At 41.4% G+C, this 18,383-nt stretch overlaps 1 protein-coding gene across 7 annotated transcripts in view; it reads left to right on the plus strand.

Annotated features, from left to right (window-relative positions):
• The window catches only part of MAD1L1 (mitotic arrest deficient 1 like 1), a 493,546-nt gene that overhangs the window by 352,259 nt on the left and 122,904 nt on the right, over positions 1 to 18,383 (plus strand). The window lies entirely within an intron of this gene.

Here is an 18,383-nt window from a genome sequence, read left to right on the forward strand (position 1 = left end):
AGAGGTGATGAAAAAGGAAATATAAAATGGGCGGAGATGAAGTGACCCAAATAACAAGAACGTGTACTGAAGCTTGGAGCCATTTACAAAGGGACTGATGGGCAGGGAAGGAGTTCTATAGATAGGGGTCCCTGAACCTGGAAGGCCTTGCTTCTGATCTAGAGGAAACCTCAGAATGGAGAACTTAAAACATCCATCAGTCTTTCAGGAACATGCTACAGGGGTGAAATAGTCACTCATTCCCTATGTAGATACCATTTTAATCACAATAGACTTATAAGGCATAGCTTTGGTATTGATTCTGAAAGGGAAGGGATGATGTTTGCCTTGGGTAGGGGGTAGAGGGAGAAGGAACTTGTCTGGCTTCTGGGATCATATAAGTCAAGGGACAGTGGGTGGATATTGCTGGAGAAGCATACCCTGGGATAGGCCATTCTTTGACCTACACCTTGATATCTGTATTGAGGTAGAAGAGACATAGTGATAGAAACTTTGCATTTTTACATCTCTGCTCTGTGGGGGCTCAAAATCTGGGACTGGTTGTGGTTCCTTCCTCCCAGGCTAGCAGTAGCTGAGAAAAATGTGTAGAGGAACAAGTAACCCTAGTCCTTGCTTTCAAACATATCCTTTCAAGTTTCAGCAGTAGCCTCATCGCTGTCCTTCACTGGAGGAAGCAATGCCAAAGGGAAGGGGAAAGGAGCCATTTAGCAATGAAGGGTCCCTTTCTTCATGTTCAAATCCCCCCTTGCATCTGGCACCAAATGGAATCTATCATACTGCAGACAGGACCCATGATGTCCAGGGTTCTTGTCTGTCACTCTCTGGCGATGGTTTCTTTATAATCCATATTCAAGATGTCAAGTGTCAGTGTGTTTAGCCTATAGGCCTCAGTAACTTGGCAGTTCTATTTGCTTAAGAGCTTTGCCTTGTGTGTGTTTGAGACCAGATCCAAATATGGTGGGTGTACAGCTGCCTTCTTGATGTCATTGTTAAATGTCTGAATGTTTCTACTGGATTCCTCTCTGCAGCCCTGCAGATCTCCTTAAGAAACAGAAATTCATTGTGATCTCAAGCTGCTCTTTGGATCCTGTGGGGTTGTGATATAAGCTGCCTGATAAAGCAGTTTACATCACAGAGCAGCCTTTGATTTGGAACCATGTGCCATAAGGCCTCTGGTTGTACACAATTGAAAATGCTCTTTCATTCATCAGCAGGAATGAGAAGAAAGGTTTGTGCTGATGTCTCAAATTTGGGCCTACACAAATTCCCTGACATTAGAAAAACCAGCCTGCCAGTGTGGCAGAATGCTCCAGCAGGGGTGTCTTTGATCTTTGCTCTGCATGTTGTCAATGTATTGTTTCTCCTGGAAATCAAAGCTTGTGAACAGCACAGAGTGGTGGAAATCTGTTAGACAGAGAGTTTGCTGTGAGTGTCAAAGTTACAGAAAAATGTACTGAGACACATAGTATCACTGAGGTGATGGTTCTTGGCTGGGAAAATTCAGATTTTTTTAGGGTGAGTGAGGAAAAACAGATAGGAAAGAAAAAATAGTTGGTTTATTGAATGTATACAAAAAGTTTACAGCTTAACAAAATCCAAGATGGTAGTGCTCCGGTGCAGCAGAAAAATTTGCTTAATTCAATTGTTTTCTCCAGAATTCTGAAATTTTATTTCCAGGTAAGCATTCATATATAGGAGCTGAGATCTGGCTACATTCACAAAATAGAGGAAATCTATAAGCCTGTAATTCTAGATGAGTGGGGGTTGGGGGTGAAAAAATAGAGCGGTTCTGCTTGCTCCAAAATTGTAGAGGGGATTGAGGTTCAAATAAACTGCATAACCCAAAGGAAAACTAGCCATATGGGCTCACTTTCTGCTGGGTTTCTTGTGCCTGCCTGTCTGTAAGCCACTTCCCCTGGGAAAGGTAGCCTCCGTTTGTACTTCCAGCATTTTAAAATTCTTGCTCCGATGCTTCAGGAGCTGCACATGAAGTGAAATATAGCTGGGTTTCAGTGTTCTGGAGGAGCGGCTATAGATATGAAGTTTATTTTTGACAAGTAAATTGATGACACTGCATTAGGTGAATGTGATGTGCAAACTTGTCACTAAAGTGTAAACATGGTGACAGCAGGACCAGCAATTCCCAGCCTAATCAAGTCAACTGAGTAACACGTTCTTTGAGCTATGAAGTACTAGAGACTGATTTCCATATTAAATGAGAGAAACACCATAAATTCAACAATTAAGTTCATATTTTAATCACGCAAAAGGCAGGAGATTCAAAGCTCTGATTCCCATAGCAATTAGATTGTCCCGCATAAGGATGTGTAGCATTTTCAATTACTTTATTTATTGTGAACTTAATGTGCCTTAAAACACATGCAATGTCAGCCAACCTACAGTCGTCATAGGAAATATTACTTTGAATATCCTGACTTTGAAACTGGACTGAGACTTTGAGGCAAGGTCACAGTTTCTAGTTCTGTTTAAAAATAAAGAGAAATATAAACAAGACACAGACAATCTTACCCTTAATGTTTCATTAAGCATGTTTTTCTGCAGGTAAAGCCTGATCAAAACCCCACTGTAGACAGTGGAAATTTTTCCCATTTATATTGATAGGCTTTGAATCTGGCCCTTAATCTCCTCTTCTTTTAAAGGAATAAACTTTATTTAATTGCAAGGTCACACAAACACACTTGCACCATGAAGAAATACATCAGTATATGGATTCAATCCTTGCTGTATATATTGATTGCAGCATTGATCATGTATTCAGGTAAACACTCATATATGCAGCTATGATTATATCTGCATGCTGGTGTGCTGATAGATCCGTGCTTATTCCCTATAGTCACTGAAAACTGTTCATGTGCCACATCTGAGGCATTTGTTTGAATTAGATTACAAAAAGGATATGTCTGAAAAGTTTAACTGATAGATACACTTTTCTTCCTGATGATGAATAATAATTCAGGACTGAAAAATGGTCAAGCAGAGTTTTGTTGAGACTTCCCAGATCAAACCTCTTCTGGGCTGAGAACAAAGGGGTAGAATTTTAGCTTAAAAGAGAATCTATTGGGATAGTAATCAGTGTCTGTAAATAGAAGCTTATAATTATTGTGCCATCTTAACCATGAAACTATCATCAGTACTGTGATGCTGTATATGCTCATCGTCTTTTGAATCTAGTGCTGAGAGAAAAATGTATCTATGAAGGGAACGCGTTCTTCACTTAATATATTCAGACCTACACTACCTCCAGTGCTAATGCCAAGATGGGCTTGGCAGCTTGTTCAGAAGTTAAATGAATGAGGGCTCTAGAGAAGCACTGGAAGTGGAAGTTAGTTCCAAAGTTACGGACCTTTCCTGGAGAACATCCAGACCGCATCCTCCTTTCTTTTAAACAGAGGGTGTGTGCTCTAACTCAAGTGCCACTGTTGATAGCATCTGTGGCAGCCTCAAACAAGAAAGAAGGCAGTCTCAGCCCTAGTCTACGTTGCAAACTCATGTCGGTATAACTGTCAGTTGTGGCTGTGAAAAATCCTCACCCGTGAGCGACGCAGTTATGCTGACCAAACGCCCGGTGTAGACAGCGCTATGTCAATGGGAAGTCTTCTCCCATTGACATAGCTGCTGCCTCTTGGGGAGGTGGTGTACCCATGCTTATAGGAGAGGCTCTCCCTTTGGCATAGTTAGTGTCTTCACTAAACACTACAGCGGCACAACTGCAGTGCTGTAAGTGTAGACAAGCCTTCAGAGATAAAGAGGTCTAATACCATCTCAACATCTTTAAGTGAAAAGCAGCAACATGAATTTCCTCTGGAAATGCACTGGCAACCAATGCAGAGTATAGAGCACTTCTGTTATATGCTCTTTGTCTGCAACAACCTAATACATGGACGGCTGATTGTGCACTAGCTTTGCCTTCCATGTGGTCTCAGCCATACGCAAATCACATTACAATAGTCTAACCCCAAGATGACAAAGGTATGGCTAGCTGTGGCAAGGTTCAGATCAGAGAGCAAAGTCACACCCATCTCTGTCCAATTGATAAAAAGGCTCTTGACCACAGCCTCCATCTGAGCATTTAAGAGATGCCCAGCATATTTAAAACAAAACCAAGCCCTCCTAGTATGTTGCATGCACTCCCTCGGTCATCAAATACTAATACAATCTTCAACAACTCCTCTAGCTGCTTCCCCCAGCCTCTCCACATTACTTCAGTGCTGTCTGGACTGAACCTCAGTTTGCTAGGCCTCAGCCAGCCCAGATTCCGGCTATTGGTCATTCCTTCCACTGCACAAGCCAGATCAGACATGATGGAGACACAGAGCTGGATGAAATAAACCTGCAGAATAACAGCAGCTGACTGCAGAATAGCCTCTCGCTGATTCTCCTAATAGCCTCATATATAAGTTGAATAAAGGGAGTGGCTGAATGCATCCCTGCAATACCAAGTATAACAGGTTCCCCGAGCAGGTAACTGCCCAAAATTACCTTCTGAGATGATCAGATAATATCACGATGGGTGCACAGTATAAAAACTTAAATAAAATAGAATAGAGACCTCCATAAAGAAAGGATCAGAGGCACTCAAGCAAGTTCATCCATCCTGGCAAGAGACCACAGATGTGTCATAAAAACTTCATGATTAGTGGCATCAAAGGCAGCTGACAGATCTAAAAGAATCGGCCCAGACACTTTGAATATTGTTGATGATGTGTAATTCCCTTATTAGACTTTCTTGTGTTGTTATCTTTGACTATGATGAAATGAGATAGTATTTGAAAAATTTGTTTTTAAAGGAGCAAATTTTAGCCGAGCAAGGTTTGGAAAGTGGATCTTAAACTGGCAGTATTGATCCCTAGGTTCTCTCCCACATAATGGGTATGCCAAGGTGGCATCATCATTGGAGTCCATTTTAGCCAAAACCTGTGGTGGATGGGATTGTTTCCCTCAGAACTTGACTCACGTGTCATCACCTCCCCAGCACATAGAGCTTGTGCCTCAGGGGTTTGTCAGCTCCCCAAAGCCTGGGTCGGATACCTGTGGTGTTCCTAGGTTTGGAAATGCTGCATACCTTCATCTCAAGCCACTGTTTTCTGCTTTAGAATCCTTCCCTTTCCACAACCCCAAAATAAAGCATTGGATTTGGGGCAGTGCTAAGTTGGAACTGACAGCATCAACTCTTTCTGTGAGTCTCATTAGTTTCTAGTCAGACAGAAAGTTTGCCAGGTCCCACGGTTTGGTTTTGGCTGGTGACATTCTCAGCCAAATGCAGAAAACTTCTGCAGTAGCTGGAAATGGATTCAAAATGGCAACTACAGTATCTTGGCCAAGCTTTGGATGGATAGATGGCCATGAGTCCCAGTTCTCTAATCCCATATTTGTTAAAAATTGAGAACCATCCATGTACCAGTCCCATTAGTATTGTAACCATATCAGCAGTTGCCCCCTTTATTATAAGTATTGTAAGCAAGGGCGTTCCTTAATGGTAGGACAAATAGACAGTTAGCAAAGAGTAAGAGAAAAGTGTTTAGAAATGTATTCCTTTGCATTGAGGGCTTATAAAAATTCTCTCTCTGCTGTGTGCATGGTTTAAAATTGGAATGTATGACACTTAACAGAATCTGGATAATTCTTTGTTGTTTTCCTTTAATGTTCAAAATGCAAGGGAAGGGTTTCTGTGACAAGTTGGAGAAGCGTTGCAATAGAGTTGAGGCTTTTTCTAATTAGAGTGTCCCTTGGATGATTTACTTTCCAGTGATTTGAGTGCTGGCTGGTTTGAATGTGTCAGCAGTGCTGACCAGTACAGTGGAGTCCTGTCAGTTCAGAATCTATTTTTGCCCTTCAGAAATCAAGAGGTGAAGCTTGTTTGTTCTAACAAGAAGAGTCTGTGATGAGAGAAATTATAACTGCAGCCAGCCGTGCTAGCGGCTTCACCATCTGTTGTGAAGGCTGTGGTTTGAACTCCAGCACTCTCGGTAGCAAGCATAGTGATGACGATATTTTGTGCTTCTGTGGCGCCATCCATCCGAGGGTCTCGAAGCACTTTCCAGACATTAATTAAATGCCTCACAACATTCTTGGGAGGTAGATAAGGGTCTCCACGCTATCCTTTCTTTGCTTGCAGAGTGCAAAGAGAATGTGTCACTGATGTTTGGGAAGCAAGTCCTTCCAGCCTTCCATTATCCAGCTGGCTCAGGGAACAATAAAGCCTCTTACACTTGGGTTAGTGCAAGTGAATTTAAGTCAGTGATGCAGTTAGACGGAATAGCCTGGCAGCGCTTAACCGCATGTTGGAACCTGGTAGTGGGAATGATCTTGACATTCCTGCTGTTTGTGCTGGCTCAAACTGGAAGCATCATAAACTCCTAAGCCCGAAGACAGATTCAGGTATGACTTTGGGAGGGACTCTTCCTCTTGGCATCTGCCTCCATGGAAGTACCATGGAAATGTTTGTCAGCAGAGGGAACTGTGTGCCTCATTGTCTAACAGTGGTGACTTGTTTTGCAGAGCTGTTACTGCCTCTGAGGAGAAAGTCTCCTCTTCCAATAATAGGGGCCAATAGCATAGTGAAGATGAACGATACAGCCTTCTCTGAGCCAGTTTCTGGGGAACTGAGTATCCCTTTTATATATACTGCAGTTTGTTGGACTTGGGGGGGAAATTCACTACGGTTGGAAATTCCACTCGGAATTCAAAAGATACAGAATTGAACCTTCTGGCTGAGGATATTTAAAGAAGTACGTTCTTTCCAGCAGCTCCAAAAGGAAATGCACAATTGTCAAATGACGTTATGTGGTTGGTGGGCATGTTGGGCGGGGAGGAGGGCGAAAGATAGTTCTCCTCAAAAGTTGATGGATAGACTGAAATGAGGGGGGGAAACCCATGTTGTGCTCAATTATTCATAGAATCATACAACTAGAAGGGACCTTGAGAGGTCTTCTAGTCCAGTCTCCTGCACTGAAGGCAGGACCAAGTATTATCTAGACCAGTGGTTCCCAACCTTTTTGACTCGAGGGCCACAGATATAATTTTTACGACCCTAAAGTGCCCTCCTTCCCCCCACCCTGCAGCCAGACAGAAGGAATTCTGCCTCCTCGCTGATCTCCTGTCTCCCTGGCTGCAGCATCCTTGATCCCTAGGCAATGGCTCCCTTCTGCAGCCAGGGGGACAGGAGATCAGTGCTCCCCTCCCTCTGGCTCCAGCAGGGACCCCGGCGCTTAGGGACCCAGGCAAAGCACTTTGTTCTCTGCTGGATCTGGGGGCGCAGAGGGGAGTGCTGGTCTCCCCTCTCTCTGGCTCCAGCAGGGACCCCAGCATCTATGAACCAAGGCAGAGTGCTTTGCTGTGCTCCCTGCTACAGCCGGAGGGAGGGGAGCGCTGATCTCCTATCCCTTTGGCTGCAGCAAGGAACCTGCACTGGTCTTGTAGCCCCGTGGAAACATGCTCCGCCTAGTCCTTAAGCAGGGCTCCCTTCTGCAGCCAGCAGGAGGGGAGCTGCGGGCCACTTTGAAAGTCTCCGGACCACAGGTTGGGAACCACTGATCTAGACCATTCCTGATGGGTGTATGTCTAACTTGCTCTTAAAAGCATCCAGGGATGGAGATTCCACAATCTATTGCTGGGTACTCTGTGTGCTTCTGTCTGTTGTTTACTTAATCTTAAATGCCAGGTACTAAAGGGCAACAGCATCAATTAACTGTTTAATTGAACTTGCAAAGAAATCATGTAATTGAGTTATCTGGTTACAGACACATACTGAAAAGAGGGAGGGGCGTGACCCCTCTTTTCAGTCATTACATTCAATACTCTTTGTCCATTATTTGCTTTTACTGTACACTAATGTCTCTCAGAAGCAATGTCTATGTACCATATCTCTCTCAAATGAAGGAATGCTCTTTTTAGCATCCCACTACATGCTGCTTCTGTTGCTCTTTGTTCTTGTTGATTTAGCTACGCTTTCTTCTTTTTCCTCTAAATTCTTTTAATTGAGTTGGGATCAGATACCTATGTTAGTCACGGTGCTAGGACTTGGGTGCCGATTGACCGGGACTAAGGGCAGAATCCAGCCCATATTCTTCCTCTTCCCAGTCTGCACACCTTTTGATGCATGCTCTGGATGTTTATTCTCTTGAAAATCCTTTAGTACATTGCTACAGTGATATAAATAATAACCAGTCAAACACACCTTACCAACACATTTAGCAGACAGAGACCTGCTGCCTTCACCAGTGACTAACAGTAGGAAGTAGTCTTTCTTTAGATCTTCAGGGCTTGTCTCCCTTCTTTTGTATATAAAGATTTCTCCAAAAGTGTTCATTTTTGTTTAATCACATCTTAAAATGTTGTTCTCAAACTTTCAAGTTGCCTTAAGCTAATAATAGTCACAGTGCTTTGTACTTCTGTGTCCGGTGTGGGTTTGTTTTCTTCACTTCTTTTTTGACCCTCACTTCTTATCACTGTTCTCACATTGGTATCAACAACGTAATGTCACTTAAGTGCTTTTGCAGCTTCCCATGTTTTACACCTCCTGCTTTCTTCATATTTAGGTGTTTGACGCTGTTGACATATTTTTCTCAGACGTTCCAGTACCTTTCTCAAAACAGGATGTTATTCTGTTTCTGAGCTCAGAGCTCATTTCTTCATGCTCATGCTGTCCTGGCACTGCTCTTTGTCCTCTCTGGTAATACTTATCCCTTGTGTAGTACTTTACATCTCAAAGCACTGTATAAACATTAGCTAATCAAGTATATATGGCATGCCCTAAAATACAGTAAAGGAAAACTGCAGTGGAATATAAAATAGTTTTCAGTCACTTGATCCAATATAAAACTTGATTGGATCACTAATTCTTTCTTGAAAATGCTGTGCCTAATTACATGTATCCAGACAGGAAGATCAGGGCAGCAACCAGAAGCACAGGAAGCTGCAGACAGTCACGTAAATTCTGTATTATTTCTAAGGTTGTTTTGGATGTATACACTAAAGAAATAAACAAAAAGCCCTCTCCTGTATGGCTGCAGCTTTTTGAACTTTCCTTTTTTAATACATATAATCAAGTGTACATTTCCTATTGGAATTCTCATTAAAGTTGCTGCCCTAGTGATTACACAGCTGTCTAATTCAGATCAGTGGGGCTTCCGAAACATTTTCAGATATTTTTAAATACTGCTGTATAACTTCCTTGTTTATACTGTTATGATTAAATGACATTTTCAGAAGTCATCTAAGTAAAAATCTCTGTGGTTCTACTTTAATAAATCTTTGTCTCATTAAACAGCTGCAAAAAGTACAAACCGTAATTCACCTTTTTCTCATCTTTTACTTCTCAGTATGACCTGTTTGTAAATTTTTGTGGATAATTAAAAATATCCATCCGATTACATGATTTCTTTACAATTTCTGTTAAGCCATTGATTGACTTTCGGTTTCAGAACCTTAGTACAAATAAATAAGTTGGAGAGAAAGCATGATAAAAAGTACTAATAAAGTACAGCAGATGTCCTATGTTTTCAGCCCACTGTACACTTTTGGAGGCAACTGTTGATAATGTACATCAGCCAAAATACGTGGAGTATTTACTCAATATTTACTGGCATATGCATAGCGAGAGGAAAGATCAGAACACCCGAAAGATAAAAATGCATTAAGATATCTCCACGTGATGGTGAGGGTATCACCTGTTGCACTGGAAAAAAGATATGGATTAAAATATTTCAAACTATTTTGGTTTAGAACTTTCATGTGTAGTATTCAAGTCTGCACACGTTATTTTGTTCAATGACTGGTCTGTTAACTTTAGTTTCTTTAATATTTCAAATCCCCTTTACTTGCTGTTTCAAAGGCACTGGCACAATTATGCAGGTTTTAAGTTGCAAACTCTACAGGAAAATATCTAAAATCAAAACATTTTGGGCGGGAGTCTGGATGAAGTAGCAGATGTCTTCCATCTCGAAGTGCTATGATTCTGTAAAAAAGCTAACAAAAATAAAAAGGTTTCTATAAATACTAGATATGATAAAAGCCTAACTTACCTGATAATATTCCTTTAATCTTATTTTTCATTAAAATCTCATTTTAGTTCTATTTTTTAACAATCTCGTTTTCCTGGTATTGGTTTTCCTGGCATCTAGATACCCAAGGTCTGTACCTAACTCTGCACTGGCTCCTCCATCCCTTTGACTCTCTATGTATTTCACTTTGCTCATTCATAAATTGGGATAACAAAATATGTAAAGCCCTTTAACCTCCACAGATAAAAACTGCTAAATAAAGACTGAGTGTTATTAATTATATTATTTTATTAACATTAGAATAACACCTCACTCATCCAAATCTGAGTAGAGCTGTAGAAGTAGCTTAGTACATAGAGGCAGACAACTTAATATTATTATGTAGATATTGTTTTCTCGGTACCTCGGAACTTAAGCAATTATGGAAAATTAAAATGAGTGCTTTGAATCTGCCATGAAAAGGGAATAGGACAGGAGAAGATGGAAAAGTCCAAGAGCTACTGAGGCTTGCCCCCTTTATTACAGGAAACTGATCATATGGGACTGCCCATTGCATCTCAGAGAAAGAGGAGGACAAATGTGCAGGGCTAGGGATGGAGTTAGAGGATTTTTGCAAAGATTTCTCTTATATATGAGCAGGCCAGCAGGTGCATGGCCTTCAGTGGTAATTTTTCTGTGTGTACAGATTTACTGTTCTACATCATCATGTAAATGTAGCTGAGCAATTCTATTGGCAGTTATCTACAGATCCCATGTTCAGAGAATTTTTGTGTGTGTCATTCTCCTTCTTCTCTTTGCCCCATCAGTGTAATTTTATCTAAAACACCCAGCAGATCTGTTCCAGTCTTTGGCTCCATTAAGAGTGAGCAGTACTTTGTCCATGATACTCAATTCCATTGACCCCATCTGGAAGAATTAATGGGAGAGCAGAATAAAAATATTTTTTTAAAAATAACCCACATAACACAAGGGGAAACCAGAAGGTCATCCAAACCAAAGACTTGCACAGCAGAGAGGAAGGAAGGAGGAATCAGTGGGATGAACATGGGAAATGTGAGTGCAGTTTGGAAAAAAAACCCAAATATTCCGGAGTAGGCTATCTTTGGAGCCTTCTATAACAGCTGATGTTAGCAGAGCTCACTGTGATATGCATGTGAGACTCCCAAGGTGTTCTGTAAACTTCACAGCTATGCAAACTCTGCACGGGGCTTGCTTCATCCATCACTGAAATACATTCACTCCTGGGGTGAAATTTAATACCACACAGCAATACTGCACCTTGCGGAAGGCAGAAATTGAGGCATGCCTTTGTTGAGTTGAAACTGCAGGGGGAATTTAAGAAGCCAGAATGTTGTTACCTTAGTTGGAATTTGTTTAGGATGTTGTAGTTAACATCCCATCACTTACCAAAAAGAAGAAAAAATGCTAAGGACTGTTTAAAGATCAGGACCTACGTTATACATCCCCTCTGAACTGCCACCAGCACAGTGGTCTCTAATATGATGCTGGGGCCTTTTGGTTCAGTGCTGATTTGGAGTCAGAGTGCCATCAATTGAATCACAGGATTGAGACTTTGTTAAAAAGCCAGAATTGTGTCTGCTTACATGAAGGCAAGTGATCTAGTCTCTTCTCTGAAAGTGCTTATACCCAGACATCTAAAAACTCATGCACCTGGGAATCCTGAGAGCACAGCTGTAAGGACTGGGAAGCCAAATAGGCTAGTAGGAAAGCACAGCTTCCCAGTTTGGAAGAAAGACACCAAGATGGTTGGCAGAGTGGATGGTGCTGGTGATAGGATGAAAGCTACATCTGTGCTCTAGGGTATGGGGGGGAAAAGAATATTTTCATGACAGCAAGAGGAGAAAAGAAGGTCTGACTCCCTTGTTCTGCTGGCCCCAGGTATAACAAAAATGAGGAGCTGTTTATTCCTTGTTCTGTGAGGTTTTGCATGTGTCTAGCATCCCAGTGTAATGATTTCCCACCAGCACTTTCCTGATTTTTCACTCATCTTCCCTGTTCTCTGTGGCCTTCAGCAGTTTTTGAGCTAAGTTTGCAATCCTTTGAATTTTTCTCTTCTACAGTTTGGCTTCTGTGATATAGAAGAGGATTAAATGCCTCATATCTGTAGGGAAAGACGAACTTTCCCTTCAAGACATTCATTGGCTTTCATAGCTATTCTGCGTTGAGAGATTTGAAATGGTACGTTGAATGATTCTGAGTCTGCTGTTTGGGATTTCTCCATTGTTGCCAAATTCCATCACTTGTCATTAGCAAAGGGATGTTACATTGATACGATCCATTTTTGTAGGCCCCATCTTACTCATTTGCATCTGAATTATGCTAAGCATAAGTTTAATTATAATCAACTGGATTGCCTGTGCTCCTTCAAACTATATCTATTGTGTTTGCTTATCTCCAAGGTTTTCCTGCTTTAGAACTCTGCCGTAGATGTGATTTTAAAGTTGTCAAATTCAGGGCAAAGATATGAGTTTTACCAGTAAGCAGAGAGAGAGAGATGTGTAGTCATAGTCTGAACACTGTCTGTGAGCCAGAAGTTCCTGAGTTAGCCCAACTTGATTACTGCTGTAGAATTCAGCCACCTATTTGATTTTTCTTCCTCTGTAAAATGGGGATAGTACTTACCTCAGATTTTTGTACCGTATAATTGTTTGTCCAACACTTCAAAGATGAAAGGCACAACATGATAGTTAGGTATCTTTTTAATTTATTTAAAGGATTTATGATCTGTGCATAAATGCTTACTGTCGCCCCTAAAACAAATTCACCTGGGAGACATTGCAGCTGAAACCAACCAAAGAAAAGAGAGAGAAGAAAAGGGTTCCACATGGGATCTTGTGTGTTGTTACATAACAACAAAACTAGCTGTTTCGGGACATTGGCAAGGGAAGCCCTGTGTCAAGAGTTTAGGATAAAATGGCATATTTATCTGCATGGAGGTAATGTCCGTTAAGTTATTCATTTCACTTAGGGAATTCCCTAATCTTATGAGAGAGAATAGGAGGAATGAATCATTTATTCTTTGTCTCATTCAGCCCCAGGCAAGTCTGAAGGTTCCCTGCCTCTTACAGTTCTACTTTTTTATCTGATTCCATAAATGGAGTTTAAGGATTTTCTTCTCCTACCATGGAAAGGGTTAAGAATTCTCTCTCTCTTTTCCATCCTCCTCAGCCCCTCCTGTCCTCTTTACATGGAGAGGTTTTTTTTTTTTTTTTTTTTTTCCTTTTGGCATCTCCGGCTGTTTCTACAGTCTTTTCTCCTCCTAATCTGCCACTATCTGAGGAATTCATTACGTTTCAAATCAGAAGCCTTGCTGAATACATTAGCAGGTTTTAATAGACTTGCCATGACTCAAAAAGGAGGGAAAAAAAAGAGAGCAGATTTAAAACTCTTGTCTTGCCGAAAACAGACAGATTGACTAAAAAATGACTCAGTCAATAAAAGATGAGTTTTGAAAAGGCTTTCCTCTGCTCAAAGGGAGCTCGTATTCCAGGGAATTAGGTTTTCTAAGCCCACTGTCAGAAATTAATAATACATACAGCATGTAAAATGGATTTAGCCCTCTACAGCCTTATACAAACATATCTTTGACTTGCTAAATGTGGCATGACTACCAGGATTTCCCAGCCTTTATCCCAGGAGTTTGTCATCTCTCCAGAATAGTGACCTCAGTAGAATTTTTAAGCATATCAAAAAAACTAGTAAATGCGCTTTTCATTAAGAATGTATTCCTGCTCTCCCCACTGCACTCTCTTGGAGCGGCTTTTATTTTCAGTCAAAATTACGCCAAAAGCCCTACTTAAATTCTCAGGCTGTAGAGTCCCCTTTAGCCTAGTGCCTTTCAGCACCTTTACATCTAAGTAGGAGATACAGAGCCTTCTGTAGTATAACCAAAACCCCCAAGTCTGTGCATTTTTTACACTGCGGGAAAAGGCCCATAAGCCATTACAATGTTTCTTTCTTGCAGAGGTTGAAGGAAGCTGACCTGTCCTAGTTGATTTGCCCATAGTACCCTCCTTGGTTACAAATGCATAGGGTCTTCCCTGGCACAAGCTTTTGCCTGAGCTTGTTTGAACACACACAGGTCTGATATTCTCTTCCGCATCTTGCTCTTCACCCTCCCACCCCCACTTGACACCAGTTGGAATTGGTACCAATCTTAAAATACTTAATGTGTTGCTGTTTGAGAGAGGCTATGACTACACAGTGAAAGCTGGGCATGGGCTAGCCTGCCTGAGGTAGCTAGTTAGCGCGGGTAACAATAGCAGGGAAAACAGTGCAGACTGGCCAGCCAAGTATGTCTGAGGGTCCATGCTGGGATTGTTACTCGTGACAAAGCCCACGCTGCACTGCATTCATTGCTGTGTCACCCAGGCTACCTGGATTCTGGATTCAAACTAGCTCGGGAGGCTAGCCTCTCTGCAGCTTTTGTTATGTACGCATATCCTAAGTGCTTAACCTAGATTATCCTTTGCGACAGCATTGGGAATGGCCCAGGTGAGCTCTGAGCACCTTCCAAGCGTGCTACCTGGTGGGAAGGGAAATTCATAGAGTGGGGCTGTGGCAGACGCTTGCAGTTAGTCAGATGCATTTCATTTTGTGAATACTGGGCACTGAGTGTGTGTTTTTTCTGTTTTCCCTCAATTTTCATTCTTTGCAAATCCCAGAACCCTCCTTTTCACCATTCCAGAGCACTCTCCCCAGTCCTGCAGTCTCTTCTGCATACTGTTAGCACAAATCTTCTCCCTGCCCTCTCTCATATATTCTAAATTTCCCACTGCCTGTCTCTGTAATCTGTTTCCAACATTCTCTCCTCCTGTCATGCCCTTTCTTTCATCTGTCTGTATCCTGCTAAATATTTGCATCGTTGTCCTATGCTCACAAAAGGAACTGTATGAAATGCATTGCAATGACATGACATCTCTGTAAAAACGCCACAGTTCCTCAAACACTTGAAATACGCCCTCCAGACTATGTGGAGCAACATTTTAAAAGAAGAAACTAATATTATGAATGGCTCCATTTTAACTATTATGCACTGTACAGATGTTTCCTGGATTGGAAATGGGCAAAGCCGGGCATTATCTTCTAAAGGTGTTCACACATTCCATATAAATTAAACTTGTTAGAAGTGTAGAAATGCATCAAAAGATTGAAGTGACAGTTCTGTCTCCCACCCTCTTTTCCCATCAGCACAAACAGCTGGTCGGAATTTCCTTGTGTTTCTCTGTGCTCCTCAGCAGAGATTTCTGAATATGGTGTTGGGGTGTCAGTTCATAAGGGATCTATATCCAGAGTACAGTATAAAAAAGAATTTTTCAAGAACACTCTTCCTGTAAGCTGCTAGAAAGGACTGGCTGGTTCAGCAACCACAAAACACTTTAGTCAGCAAGGGCTCCTGCTCAAGATTTTGTTCCTGAGGTTTGAGAGTGCATTGGTTAGAATAAAGAAAAGAAAGAAATGGTTACACTTAACTGGAAAACAAGCCTTCTCTGAGGTCTTCTCCATAACATCACCACGTTCCCTTCTAAGAAAAAAGCCTCTGAAGTTAATGTTAGATATCATTATCTCCTTCCCACCATATAGCCTCCCTTAGTTCTGGTGCAGTCATGAGGGTCAGATTTCCCACTATCGACATATTCTTTGTGAATTTACAGAGGTGATCAAGGGCAAAAGAAGCAGCCTCATTATTTCTTTTGTTTTGTGTGTGTGTTTGCATTTCAGTTCCTTTTTGCTTTAATTTGTTCCATGTTCCATGTTACTTGGGAAGGGAGTTTTCCCAGTGAATATTATGTCATTTTAGCCTCCAGCTGTTGTGCTGGGACATATACACCCAATAATCTCTTTGGGGATAATTGCTGGTGTCTTTTCAGATCATTTTTGTGAAAGGTGACAAATTGCTTGCCAGAGTGAGATGTTAATAACACAGAGGTGCCCCTCGTTTGAAAGCCGGCGCGGAAATTACCCAATGCAGTTGTTTAAGAGTCAGAATTGTAATCGTAAAATGTGAAGAACGGATCTGTTCATTTCCATATAATTCCAGGGGTTACGTGTCATCTTTTGTGTAAACCATACAATTTCCAGGACAGTAGGGATTGTGTGCTCATAATATAGAGAGACAGGAAGATGGGCTCTCCCTCTACATGGATCATGGTTAAAGAGCTGTGTCATCTGTTAAAGGAAAATAGAAGGCAGGAGCTGCTAGAGAGGAAACAGAGAGCAGTATGTACTGCTTTTTTGTCCAGTTTTGTCCCATCTGAACACTATATTAGGGAAAAGGGAAGACCCTGCTTCTGCTTTGTTTCTATTGCAAATCAGGCATGATATTTACTCTGAATTCTATCACAGGCCATTGGGTTGTTTTTCTTGTTCATCTGGTGGACAAAGACCTATCAGCTGTCTTTAAACTTAGATTGAGCTCTGTGGGAGACATCTAGATCAGACCCACAAACCCCTTTAAACTGAAGGATAGAGATTTTTCAACCTGTTGCAACTATATAACATTCTTCCATCCTTTTGTAAGAAGGAGAGAGGGTTTTTGGAAAGTGTGTATGGCCCAGTCAGATGGGGTTGATGTATGATATGGAGTCAGAGTTCATTGAGTATTTGGTTTTTATTTCTCTCTCTCTTTAACAAACTAGAAAGCCGCTCTGCATAGCCAATCAGTTGCCAATGATAAACTTAACAATTAGAGCCTTAGTGCCCAACTTCCAACATTTCTAATAAAATTATATGAATATTTAATGCCCAATTATTAAATATTTAAAAATTGAAAACTGAAATAGTTTGGAAGTTAGCATGTGATGAATAATTCAAAAGTCTGAAAATGAGACTCAGCTTTTGGGATGAACATGATGCTATTTTATCTCCCAGCTAGCAATTAGTCTGGGTCCTACTGCCCGTCTTGGGACAGTTGTTGCAGGATCTGTGGAGACTTCAATCCTGCATTTCTAAGTGAAGCAGCATTAGTGCAGTGTGTACGTATGGGATTAACTCTTTGCAATCGCAATAACACTTCAGGATCATGTGATGAAATACAAGATTCAAAGACACAATAATATGACTGAAAGTCTGCGTATCCAGAAGATGGCTCTGTTACCAAGCATCTTGTCAGCCTCTGGGGAAAACATGATTGCTCACCTTATGTTTTTGTCACATTCTTGCAGTTTTGTTACTTGAAAGTATTTTCCCCTGTTGCTGCTTTGCTGCTCCATGGTGAACCATCATTTTGTTCCTCCTCAGCAGTATTCTCTTTAAAGAATTGTTGTCATAAAGTGGACTCCGGGAAGTGAAGTAGAATATGAAAAATGGACCAATAACGGTGGGTCAGCACCTGCTTTTCTGTGAGCTTGAGAGAAGAGGGCAAGGGCATTTTAAAGTGTGCACAAAGGAAATGTCTAGTGTAGTTAATTAGCAGATGGTTCCCTATAGGGCCTGGTTACCAGAGCATGAGGAACAAAGGTGGGTTGGGGGGAAATTGAATTGGTTGGTGAAGAGAGTCAGTGCTTCCTTGTGTGAAATGTTTTGAGGTGGTGTTACTACTTGTAAGTATAATCAAGGAGTTAAATATAAATAGAGGGATCGTATGGAGGTTACACCTTCTCATCTGGAAAGCTAAGCAATACATGAGAAAATCTCCGTTTAAAAATAAAACAAACAAAAAAGAAGTGTGCAGTGGTATTTGTTTCCTGCTGGGAAGGTAAAATGCTGTACATTTTTTCCCTCTCGATCTTCTAGGAACCACTGGCTTGCCTCCTTGCTGCTCACAGCAGAAGCAGTTCCATTAGTCTGGGGGCATGAATACAAATGAAATGCCAGTCTGACCTTTTGGCCAAACTGGCTTATCTGGGGAGTAGAGGGAGCTGTACTGGCTCTGTGAAATGAATGCTGGAACTAGAACTATACATAAAGTCCATCAGGAAGTTCTCCAGGATCAGAAGGGGGAAAAGTCTAATGTGTAGTGTAGCACACTTGTGTATGTCTTCAAAATCTTAATTTTACTCTGGCATGTCAAGTGTAAAAGTATAATTAGTCGGGTCAAAAAAAGGTTAAGAGCAACTAGCAAAAGATACAGAAACTAACAGCAAAATAATTAAGTACATCAGAAACAGGAGGCCTGACAAATAATCATTGGGGCCACTGTACGATCGAGGTGCTAAAGGCGCATTCAAGGAAGACAAGAACATTGTGGAGAAGCTAAATGAATTCTTTGCATCAGTCTTCACTGCAGAGGATGTGAGGGAAATTCCCACACCTGAGCCATGCTGAGGAAGTGTCCCAGATTGAGGTGTCAATAGAGGAGGTTTTGGAACAAATTGATAAATTAAACAGTCACCGGGACCA

This window comes from Emydura macquarii, unplaced genomic scaffold (assembly GCF_026122565.2).
Source record: "Emydura macquarii macquarii isolate MOO-44397 ecotype Brisbane River unplaced genomic scaffold, CSIRO-AGI_Emac_v2 contig_1348, whole genome shotgun sequence".
NCBI classification, from domain to species: Eukaryota; Metazoa; Chordata; order Testudines; family Chelidae; genus Emydura; species Emydura macquarii.